Consider the following 12,764-nt stretch of genomic DNA (forward strand, 5'->3'; position numbering starts at 1 on the left):
TATATATTAATTAAACTCAAGAAATAATTTCTCAGTGAACGTGTACAGATCATAGACACAAAAAGCTGGAGTAACTCAGCAGGTCAGGCAGCTTCTGGAGGAAAATAATAGGTGACGTTTCGGGTCGAGACCCTTCTTCAGACTGAAAGTCAGGGGAAAGGGAAACCTTGAACAGATGGTGCCCTGGTTAATAAAACTGAAGAGAAACTATCCTGAGCAGTTGGATTTAAAAAGAGACTGGACAAGTATTTGAAAGGGGAAAGCAATTTGTGGCCACTGAAGAGACCTGGGCATTGAACTCTTGAGACAGCTAAGACAACAGGACATGGGTGGTCTTCTTCTGACTCTGTGATCCAGTTTAATCAAACATACAATTTGGAATTAAAAATATATGAGTGTATAGTTCCAAGATGAAAGGTGAGGACCTGATTTGGTGTGCTAGTCGGGTACAAAACACAAGGAATACAGTGAGTTTTCTGCAAATTAATTAATCACAAGCACATAGGACTCAATAATGATGAGAGAAATGCCTCTTTTCTTCTCATATCAAAGTAAGAAATGGGGTGTTATCTTGAAGGAACCAAAAAATTACAATTCACACAGTGCAACAGGAAAGCTCTCTGAGGATGAAGTAGGAACTGTTATCAAACTCGCAAACAGTCCTCTTACATGCTTAGGATGAATTCCTGATCTTCCAATCAACATCCTTGCATCCCATGCACTTTTATTCCCTCTAGAAACAGAAACATAGAAAAATAGGTGCAGGAGTGGGCCATTTGGCCCTTCGAGCCAGCACCGCCATTCAATATGATCGTGGCTGATCGTCTAAAATCAGTAGCCCGTTCCTGCTTTTTTCCCATATCCCTTGATTCCATTAGTCCTAAGAGCTATATCTAACTCTCTCTTGAAAACATCCAGTGAATTGGCCTCCACTGCCTTCTGTGGCAGAGAATTCCACAAATCACAACTCTCTGGGTGAAGAAGTTTTTCCTCATCTCAGTCCTAAATAGCCTGCCACTCATTCTTAAACTGTTACCCCTGGTTCTGGACTCCTCCAACATGGGGAACATGTTTCCTGCCTCTAGCCTGTCCAATCCTCCATCTGTTACACCATGTTCTGCACTCTATTCATATGCAGTAAGATTTACCTGGATAGCACTCACCGTATCACGTGACAAGTAATAAACATGATAATAATAAACCAATACTAATTACGTTTTTTACAAATATGAAATACTGTTTATTTTTAAATATTTTTTTAATCCTCAATTTGTCCACAAGATGGTAACAACTGCCAGCAGTGTGTTGATATAATTGGTTGGGATTCACTGTCCATTAATCCAAGCAGTTTGGAACTTACTTTCCTTCCAATGTTTGCACTCTGCATGCCGTCACTTTTAGACAATAGACAATAGGTGCAGGAGGAGGCCATTCGGCCCTTCGAGCCAGCACCGCTATTCAATGTGATCATGGCTGATCATTCTCAATCAGTACCCCGTTCCTGCCTTCTCCCCATACCCCCTGACTCCGCTATCCTTAAGAGCTCTATCTAGCTCTCTCTTGAATGCATTAAGAGAAGTGGCCTCCACTGCCTTCTGAGGCAAAGAATTCCACAGATTCACAACTCTCTGACTGAAAAAGTTTTTCCTCATCTCATTTCTAAATGGCCTACCCCTTATTCTTAAACTGTGGCCCCTTGTTCTGGACTCCCCCAACATTGGGAACATGTTTCCTGCCTCTAACGTGTCCAACCCCTTAATAATCTTATACGTTTCTATAAGATCTCCTCTCATCCTTCTAAATTCCAGTGTATACAAGCCTAGTCGCTCCAGTCTTTCAACATATGATAGTCCCGCCATTCCGGGAATTAACCTAGTAAACCTACGCTGTATGCCCTCAATAGCAAGAATGTCAAGGTTATTTCCCTGGACAAGGTACATTAAAAGACAGATCTGCTGACAGGACAGGTTTCAAGGCAATGGGCCAATGGACTAGCCCAGTATACCAACTTGGTCAGCATGAACAAGGAGGGCTGAAGGGCCTGTTTCCGTGCTGTACAGCTCTATGTCTATGTTTGCAACTCTTCAATCCTTTTGTCTCACACCTTCTGTATTTTCATCTCTGGCCTTTGTCCAACCATCTGCCTCCCAAATAACGCTCCTCACCTGGGTCATCCTGTTACCTGCCAGGCTTCGTCCAGCCCCTCCTCTCTTCCAGCTGCCCCCCAATCAGTCTGAAGAAGGATTCTGAAATGTTGCCTATCCATGTTCTCCACAGATGCTGCCTGACCCACTGAGTTCCTCCAGCACTCTGTGAAACATCACCTATCCATGTTCTCCAGAGATGCTGCCTGACCCGCTGAGTTACTCCAGCACTCTGTCTTCTATGTCTATAGGACTCTGTTATGGCTAATAATAGAGGGCGGCACGGTGGCGCTGCAGTAGAGTTGCTGCCTTACAGCGCAGTGACCTGGATCTGATCCTGACTACGGGTGCTGTCTGTACAGAATTTGTACGTTCTCTCTGTGACCGCGAGGCTTTTGGCTGGGTGCTTCGGTTTCCTCTTGCACTCCAATGAGGGACGTTTGTAGGTTAATTGGCCTCTGTAAATTGTCCCTGGAGAGTGGAATAGCACAGGTGTACGAGTGGACTTTGGTCGGGTTGTCTACCCTGGGGATAGAGTCTGCCTGTGCTGATCCTTTGTCTCAGGACCTGATGCGCTGCAATGCTGAGAACTATATTCTGCACTCTGTATCTTCCCCTTTGCTCTACCTGTTGTACTTGAGTTTGTATATATTTATGTATAGTAAAGTTCAAGTTCAAAAACACTTTGTTTGTCCCCGGGCAATTTACAAAGGCATGTGGAGTAGTACAAAAACTATTGGGGGGTGGGATTAGCAGGTTGTGCAGTGAGACAGGGGGGGGGGGTGGTTGGGAGTTGAGGAGCTGAACAGTCTTGGGAACAAAGGTTGCCCTTCTCCTCTGTGTCCCACAGCCTGGGCAGTGAAGCCGGCATCCTGAGGGGAGCCACTCAAACACAGGCAGGACAGAGGGATTCCTGTAATATCCAGCCAGCTGACCTTAGCATCTGCTGGTCACACAGGATGGACAGGGCTCCAACAGCGAGTATTATCTAATTTGATTGGATAGTATGCAAAACAAAGCATTTCACTTTATCTTGGTCCACGTGGCAGTAATAAATCTGAACCTACCCCGTCTCTCTGCTGCTTCCTATACCTATCTCAGCTTCCAAAGCTCCAGAGAAAATAATCCACATTTACCCCACCTCACCTTGTAGCTAATACCCACTAATCCAGCGTCAGTCCGGTTAACCTCCTCTCCACCCTCTCCAAAGCTTCCACATCCTTCCTGTAATGGGTGACCAGAACTGCACGCAATACTCCAAATTCACCTGACCACAGTCCGATAAAGCAGCAACATCATTAGCTGACCCTTATACCCAATGCCCTGACTGATGAAGCTCTGCCTGCGATCCTCACGGCTGGTGCTCACGGCACTACTTGTGGATGTCCTTATCCTCTGTCCTGCAGCTTTGCCTCTTCTCATTTCTCACTCTGCCCTCTCAACCCCTCATCCCAACATTGCGGCATTCCCGATAAAACACAGAGTGCTGGAGTGGCTCAGCGGGCCGGGCGTGGAGAGGTGAGGGGTCAGGGGGTATGAGGGATGGAGAGGTGAGGGGTCAGGGGGCGTGAGGGATGGAGAGGTGAGAGGTCAGGGGGCGTGAGGGATGGAGAGGTGAGGGGTCAGGGGGCATGAGGGATGGAGAGGTGAGGGGTCAGGAGTCGTGAGGGATGGAGAGGTGAGGAGTCAGAGGGCGTGAGGGATGGAGAGGTGAGGGGTCAGGAGGCATGAGGGATGGAGAGGTGAGGAGTCAGAGGGCGTGAGGGATGGAAAGGTGCGGGGTCAGGGGGCGTGAGGGAAAGGTGAGGGGTCAGGGGCATGAGGGATGGAGAGGTGAGGGGTCAGGGGGCGTGAGGGAAAGGTCAGGGGGTGTGAGGGATGGAGGTGAGGGGTCACTCAGTTCCCTTGACCTACCTGTATTTGCTGTATTTAATTTGCTAATCTTTGCATCAGTTATATATTATAGCCAGTCACAGGATCTCAGATATACAGAATAGGAATGTTCCATCAGACTCTCCTGGTAGCCCGGGAATGGACCCAGTTGGTCGGATAATTTACCGCTGTTCCTGAGTTTTGACATTTGCTGCTGTTGATTTTCATCTTACCAGACAAATGGGATGTAATTGTGCAAACATCTCGTAACATTTAACATGGAACAATAATAAAAGGCAATGTTTATTCGAACAATTAACTCCTTAAAACTGAAAACGTTATCAGTATCTTTTAGTGACAAAGAGTGTTGGGAGACAGGGCAAGGAGAATGACTTTGTGGAAAACGCTAGGTATTTCTCAGTGCTATTTGGAGCATTCACTGGGCAGTGGGAGGGGAGAGCCCAAAGCAGCTAGCACATGTGGACTACACCTCTGAAGAAGGGTCTCGACCCGAAACTTCACCCATTCCTTCTCTCCAGAGATGGTGCCTGTCCTGCTGAATCACTCCAGCATTTTGTGTCTACCTTTGATTTAAACCGGCATCTGCAGATTTTATTTCCAATACCAGGTACCCCCTGCATGGCTGCACTGAGATCATTAGATCAGAAGGGACAGGATCAGAATTGGGCCATTCGGCCAATCAATTCTACTCCCCCATTCAATCACGGCTGATCTATCTCTCCCTCCTAACCCCATTCTCCTGCCTTCTCCCCATAACCCCTGACACCCGCACTAATCAAGAATCTATCTATCTCTGCCTTAAATATATCCACTGACTTGTGGCCTCCACAGCCGTCTGTGGCAAAGAATTCCACAGATTCATCCACAAATGTGTGTGGAAGTCAGAGGGAAGAATCCTCTCCACATCACTCACTTACCTCTTTGTGGCCTTCACTTACAGTGTAGATGTCCAGCCTAATAACGTAGTCACCTGTAAACGCATCCCAATGAATGATATCACAGGACTGTAGTGAGGAAAGAACCTACAACCAATCCCATCACCGGTTGTCCTGCATCGTAGAGTTATTAACAAGAAGGCAGAAGCAATAATGGAGCTGAACGATTCTGAGTCGAAACGCTGCCTGTCCATTTCCTCCACAGATGCTGCCTGACCCTTAACTATGAAGGTATCCTCGATTCTGGTGAGATCGCAGAGGAATGGACAACTTTGGTCGTCGGCTGCAGGGGCTTTGATCGCCCCGACTGTGGATGGTTCGACAGCCCCGACCGCGGGAGAACAAGAGGAAGAAGATTGAACTTTATTGCCTTCCATCACAGTGAGGAATGTGGAGAATCCGCTGTGAGGGATGTTTACGTTAACTTTTATGTGGCTGTGTGTCTTGTTGCTTTACACTTAGTACGGCTGTATGGTCACTCAAATTTCACCGTACCTTAATTGGTGCACGTGGCAATAAACTGACCTTGAAACCTTGAAACTAAGAATGTAGCAGCGCTGGTCAAGAAAGGAAAATGTCAGTCAGCGGAAACGTAGGCCAGTTGGCCAAACGTAGGCCAGTTGGTCAAACGTAGGCCAGCTGGTCAATCGTAGGCCAGGTGGTCAAACGTAGGCCAGTTGGCCAAACGTAGGCCAGTTGGTCAAACGTAGGCCAGCTGGTCAAACGTAGGCCAGTTGGTCAAACGTAGGCCAGCTGGTCAAACGTAGGCCAGTTGGTCAAACGTAGGCCAGCTGGTCAAACGTAGGCCAGTTGGTCAAACGTAGGCCAGCTGGTCAAACGTAGGCCAGTTGGTCAAACGTAGGCCAGTTGGCCAAACGTAGGCCAGTTGGTCAAACGTAGGCCAGTTGGTCAAACGTAGGCCAGTTGGTCAAACTTGGCCAGTTGGCCAAATGTAGGCCAGTTGGTCAAACGTAGGCCAGTAGGTCAAACGTAGGCCAGCTGGTCAAACGTAGGCCAGTTGGCCAAACGTAGGCCAGTTGGCCAAACGTAGGCCAGTTGGCCAAACGTAGGCCAGTTGGTCAAACGTAGGCCAGCTGGCCAAACGTAGGCCAGTTGGCCAAACGTAGGCCAGTTGGTCAAACGTAGGCCAGCTGGTCAAACGTAGGCCAGTTGGTCAAACGTAGGCCAGCTGGTCAAACGTAGGCCAGTTGGTCAAACGTAGGCCAGCTGGTCAAACGTAGGCCAGTTGGTCAAACGTAGGCCAGCTGGTCAAACGTAGGCCAGTTGGTCAAACGTAGGCCAGTTGGCCAAACGTAGGCCAGTTGGTCAAACGTAGGCCAGTTGGTCAAACGTAGGCCAGTTGGTCAAACGTAGGCCAGTTGGCCAAACGTAGGCCAGTTGGTCAAACGTAGGCCAGTTGGTCAAACGTAGGTCAGTTGGTCAAACGTAGGCCAGCTGGTCAAACGTAGGCCAGTTGGTCAAACGTAGGCCAGTTGGTCAAACGTAGGCCAGTTGGTCAAACGTAGGCCAGCTGGTCAAACGTAGGCCAGTTGGTCAAACGTAGGCCAGCTGGTCAAACGTAGGCCAGTTGGCCAAACGTAGGCCAGTTGGTCAAACGTAGGCCAGTTGGTCAAACGTAGGCCAGCTGGTCAAACGTAGGCCAGTTGGCCAAACGTAGGCCAGTAGGTCAAACGTAGGCCAGCTGGTCAAACGTAGGCCAGTTGGTCAAACGTAGGCCAGTTGGTCAAACGTAGGCCAGTTGGTCAAACGTAGGCCAGTTGGTCAAACGTAGGCCAGCTGGTCAAACGTAGGCCAGCTGGTCAAACGTGGGCCAGTTGGTCAAACGTGGGCCAGCTGGTCAAACGTAGGCCAGCTGGTCAAACGTAGGCCAGCTGGTCAAACGTAGGCCAGTTGGTCAAACGTAGGCCAGCTGGCCAAATATCTAATATCAGGAAAGTGCAGAATCCATTATGAACGAAGTGTCAGGAAAACATCTAGAAAATCAAAAAATATCAAACAGTCCACATGATCTAAACGAAAGGGAAATCCTGTCTGAATCAGTCCCATTTGCCTGCACTTAGCCTATATCCCTCTAAACCTTTGCCAACCACATACCTGTTCAAATGCGGGCAGATATTTGATGTTGAAGGGGGTTGGGGAGTATGAGGAGAGTGTAGGAGAGGGATGTTGGGGAGAGAACGGGGATGTAGGTGAAGATTAAGTCAGTCATCATCTTATTCAAGCATGATTGGCCATCTCATTCTATTCCTGTTCATGGCCCTGGAACACAGGTGATTATTCGACTCATAGAGTCACGCAGCGTGGAAACAGGCCCTTCAACGAGTCGCAGAATGATACAGTGTGGAAACAGGCCCTTCATAGAGTCATAGAGTGATACAGTGTAGAACAGGCCCTTCAGCCCAACTTGCTCACACCAGCCAACATGTCCCTGTTACACTAGTCCCACCTGCCCGCGTTTGGCCCATATCCCTCTAAACCTGTCCTATCCATGTACCTGTCTAAATGTTAAAACACTGCAATAGTCCCTGCCTCAACTACCTCCTCCAGCAGCTCGTTCCACACACCTACCAGCTATTGCATGAAAAAGTCACCTCTCAGCTTCTGATTAACCCCCCCCCCCACCCCACCTTAAAGCAAGAACATTCACATCAGGTTTGTTTGCTGTCTTTCGGACCCACATAAGGGAGCTACAGGCAGGGCCTACAGAAGGCCAGGAAAGGCAAAGTACCTTGCTGAGACAAAGGAACACAAAAAGCAGAGGAGGTATAAGCCATAATCTGATACGAAGATAAGACATGTGGCCCAAATGTCCCATGTTGTTATAAATCCCAGGCATTGGAGTACACTGAGAGCTATAGCATCTGCCAGGACATATGCTCGACAAATACATGCGAACGATTGGATCATTACTGGCTTTATAGTCAACAGATGGTCAGATAGTCCATCAATGAATACAGCTAGACTCCACCGTGACATGTAAAACAACACACACTCCCAACCACGAGTACTGGCTCACTCACGCAACACAATACTTTCAGAATAAAATATATTCTCAGACTGATGTAAGCGCTTGCAAAGATTTACAGTTATTCCTCGTGTGTATGTACAACTGTTTGCAAAACACAAATGGCATGAATATTTTGTCCTAGAGCTGTACGGTACAGAAGCAAGCCCTTTGACCCAACTTGTCCAACGCCACCAAGTTGGCATATTGGGCTAGACCCATTGGCCCACGGCCTTTCCTGTCCACACATCTCTCCAAATATCTTGTAAAACTCATCCTTGTATTTGCTTCTGCAGCTTCCTCTGGCAGCTCGTTCCAGATATGGACTACCCTCTGGGTGAAATGTCACCCAATCCTTCTCTCCAGAGATGCTGCCTGACCCGCTGAGTTACTCCAGCTTTTTGTGTCTACCTTCGATTTAGACCAGCATCTACAGTTTTTTTCCTACCCTCTGGATGAATTAGTTGCACCTGAGGTCCCCCTTAAATCTCTCCTCTCGTACGTTAAGCCTGTGCTCTCTAGTTTTAGAATCCTCTAACCTTGGGAAAAAGACTTCATCCAAACTCCCTGATCTTTTACACCTCAATAAAGTCACCCCTCAGCCTCTTATGCACCAATCAATAAAGTCCCAGCCTATCCAACCTCTTCATATAGCTGTAACAAAACAACTCCAGATACCAGTTAATACACAAAGAAGGGTCCCAACACAAAACGTCACCTATCCATGTTCTCCACAGATGCTACCTGACCCGCTGAGTTACTCCAGCACTCTGTGAAACGTCACCTATCCATGTTCTCCAGAGATACTGCCTGACCCGCTGATTAACTCCAGCACTTTGCGTCTATTTTTTGTAAACCAGTTTAGTTTATTGTCACGTGTACTGAGCGAGGTACAGTGAAAAGCTTTTGTTGCTATCCAGTCAGCAGAAAAATACATGATTACAATCGATCCATTTACAGTGTATAGATACATGATAATGGAACAATGTTTAGTGCAAGGTAAAGCTAGCAAAGTCCGATCAAGGATAGTCCGAGGGTCACTAAAGAAGTAGATAGTAGTTCAGGACTGCTCTCTGGTTGTGGTGGGATGATTCAGCAGCTGGAAAGAAAATGCACCTGAATCTGGAGGTGTGCGTTTTCACACGTCTGTACCTCTTGCCCGATGGGAGAGGGGAGAAGAGGGAGTGACCGGGGTGAGACTCTGCAGTTTCTTGTGTCTCCACAATACCAAGTCTACTTTTAGTTCCATTGTAATGACAGTCCCCAATACGAACCATCATTGTGCCTGTTGAACATTGACCGTTCCTTCAGGAAGGAGATGAGGAGGAGTTTTGTTAGTCCGAGGGTGGTGAATCTGTGGAATTCTTTGCCACAGAAGGCTGTGGAGCCAAGTCAGTGGGCAGATAGTACAGGTGTCAGGGGTTGCGGGGAGAAGGCAGGAGAATGGGGTTAGGAGGGTGAGATAGATCAGCCATGATTGAGTGGCGGAGTGGACTTGATGGGCCGAATGGCCTAATTCTGCACCTATCATTTATGACCTTATGACCTTATGACATGGAGTTGAGAAGGTGATGTTGGGAGAGGAACTGAAACGTTCTCGGCTTGCTTGTAACACTGAAAGAATGGAATGTTTGGCACGTATCGTATTCCTCATTGGAGAGTTCTCAAATATTTATGAAGAAATTCTTTTCCAAAAATAACCCAATTTAATTTTAATTAGCACCCTGAGAACAAAGGTGTAAATTCAGGAACCTAGGTAAGGATGTCATCAAAGATAGACACAGAGTGCTGGAGTAACTCAGCGGGTCAGGCAGCATCTCTGGAGAACATGGATAGGTAACGTTTCACAGAGTGCTGGAGTAACTCAGCGGGTCAGGCAGCATCTCTGGAGAACATGGATAGGTGACGTTTCACAGAGTGCTGGAGTAACTCAGCGGGACAAAAGACAATAGGTGCAGGAGAAGGCCATTCGGCCCTTCGAGCCAGCACCGCCATTCAATGTGATCATGGCTGATCATTCTCAATCAGTACCCCGTTCCTGCCTTCTCCCCATACCCCCTGACTCCGCTATCCTTAAGAGCTCTATCTAGCTCTCTCTTGAATGCATTCAGAGAATTGGCCTCCATTGCCTTCTGAGGCAGAGAATTCCACAGTTTCACAACTCTCTGACTGAAAAAGTTTTTCCTCATCTCAGTTCTCAATGGCCTGCCCCTTATTCTTAAACTGTGGCACCTTGTCCTGGACTCCCCCAACATTGGGAACATGTTTCCTGCCTCTAACGTGTCCAACTCCTTAATAATCTTATACGTTTCGATAAGATCTCAGGCAGCATCTATGGAGAACATGGATAGGTGACGTTTCACAGAGTGCTGGAGTAACTCAGTGGATCAGGCAGCATCTGTGGAGAACATGGATAGGTGACGTTTCAGAGTGCTGGAGTAACTCAGCGGGTCAGGCAGCATCTGTGGGGAGTAGGAATGGGTGGCGTTTTGGGTCGAGACCCTTCTTCAAACCATTTTGAGAATGTCCTCAATCCAGAGGCAAAACAGAAGTGGAGGGAACTTTAAGTAGCAAAACATCTCCAGGTGAAAATGCATGAACTGAAAATATACTTGTATATTTTCTGAAGTATCTATTAATTATATTTGGTATTGACACCGGTTTGTTTATGCCACCTGTACCGAGGTACGGTGAAACACTTTGGTTTGTGTTCTCTGCAGGCAGATCATAACATCCAAGGCAATCAAGCCCTCCACAAGTATTTCAAACAGTGCAATGATTGTCATGGTTGGCAGTAGATGCTGATCTGGGGAAGCACACAAAGGTGTGTGGTAAATGCATCCTTTGGTCAAACTATTAAAGAAAAACATTCGTACATGCTATTCAAACTATTTGTGAATTAGCCTAGAAAGAAAGACAGGGAGTGCTGGAGCAACTCAGCGGGTCAGGCAGCATCTCTGGAGAACATGGATAGGTGAAGTTTCACAGAGTGCTGGAGTAACTCAGCGGGTCAGGCAGCACCTGTGGAGAACAGGGATAGCTGACATTTCAGGTAGGGACCGTTTAGTTTAGTTAGTTTAGAGATACAGCACGGAAGCAGGCCCTTCGGCCCACTGAGTCCACACCGACCAGCAATCCCCGCACATTAACACTGTCCTACACACACTGAGGACAATTTACATTTACACCAACCCAATTAACGTACAAACCTGTGTGTCTTTGGAATGTGGGAGGAAACCGAAGATCTTGGAGAAAACCTACGCAGGTCACGGGGAGAACGTACAAACTCCGTACAGACAGCGCCCGTAGTCAGGATGGGACCTGGGTCTCTGGCGCTGTGAGGCAGCAACTCTACCGCTGTGCCACTGTGCTGTTCACCAATATTCTGGGTTATTATAACAGTATTCTATTATTCAGTGTTAAGAATTAATTCTGAATGGCCATATTTGTTTTAAACTTAAACCATCTCTTGCTTTTTTTTATTTGGAAGAATCCATGATTCACCAAACCTTGTTGCCACGCTAGGGGTTGCCAACTTCCTCACTCCTAAATACGGGACAAGGTGACGTCACCGTCCCGCGCCCCACGTGACCTCACCCCGCCAGCGACCACGTGCTACGCAACCCGCCTCCCGGCCCGGGCGGCCGCCATTGGTGTAGCGGGAGCACGTGAACGCTGACTGGGTGAGGTCACTTGGGGCGCGGGGCGGTGACGTCACCTTGTCCCGTATTTGGGAGTGAGGAAGTTGGCAACCCTACTAATACGGGACAAGGACGGTCCCGTACGGGACAATCTAATTTAAAATACGGGATGTCCCGGCTAATACGGGACAGTTGGCAACCCTATGCAAAGCATTTGATCCAATACCAGCCTTGAACATTACCACTGCCTCTCCTCTTTAAACACCGATTGTGTAATAACAATTATGTTTCTTAACTGTGCCCACTCAATAAGTCAAAACACCGTGAAATCCAATTTTACGCCTATTTGACTCACCTGATCTGAATGCAAACCCAGAAGCATTGATAAAGACCCTTTGCCAAGTGTGAAGGCCAGTTTTGCATCTGTGACATGGAGATGTAATAGCTGAATTTACAGGAACACCACTCGAAAATTCCCTGGCAGGTAGACCATTAAGCTTAACGCTATCTCCTGTCCCTCTGATTTGCTTTCTTCAGCACTCTCTGGTTGCTGGGTGCTAAAACAAACCAATGGTCTATTTACAAAGTATACTGTTACAATACTCCCACCAAATATTTGTCAAAAGTCAGTCCACGCAAAACTATAAATGCATTAATCACAGGTGTGGACCTGCTACTTAATCAGCGTAGCTCTCCGCTGTGTCTTCCTGCTGTGACCGCATAATCCAGGTAAGAACTTATACCATTTTTGTAAAAAGATCGCCTCAACATAAGAAGTGTAAAGCTCCCAGCGAACCTGCCTGCCTGAGGTTTCAGCATTAGTAATCACAGTGATATACAGAGTGGAAAATGGTCATCTTTACAAGCTGCTCTGTAAAACACCTTTAGTTCAAAAACATGAACCTCGTAAAATTAGATTATTAATGCCAGCGAAGAATTATTTAAATGGAAGCTAGACTTTTTAAGTCATAGATTTGCCTGTTAATTAAAATCTGTTACAATTCTTTAAAAGGACTTACACCTGCTAACTTTTGAAATTATTTTATTCATATTAAATCATATATTTAAAAATGAGCCACTGCTATTAGTGGAGTCCAGAAGACATTGTTTTATGACTCCAATTACC

This window comes from Rhinoraja longicauda, chromosome 21 (genome assembly GCF_053455715.1).
Source record: "Rhinoraja longicauda isolate Sanriku21f chromosome 21, sRhiLon1.1, whole genome shotgun sequence".
Taxonomy (NCBI): domain Eukaryota; kingdom Metazoa; phylum Chordata; class Chondrichthyes; order Rajiformes; family Arhynchobatidae; genus Rhinoraja; species Rhinoraja longicauda.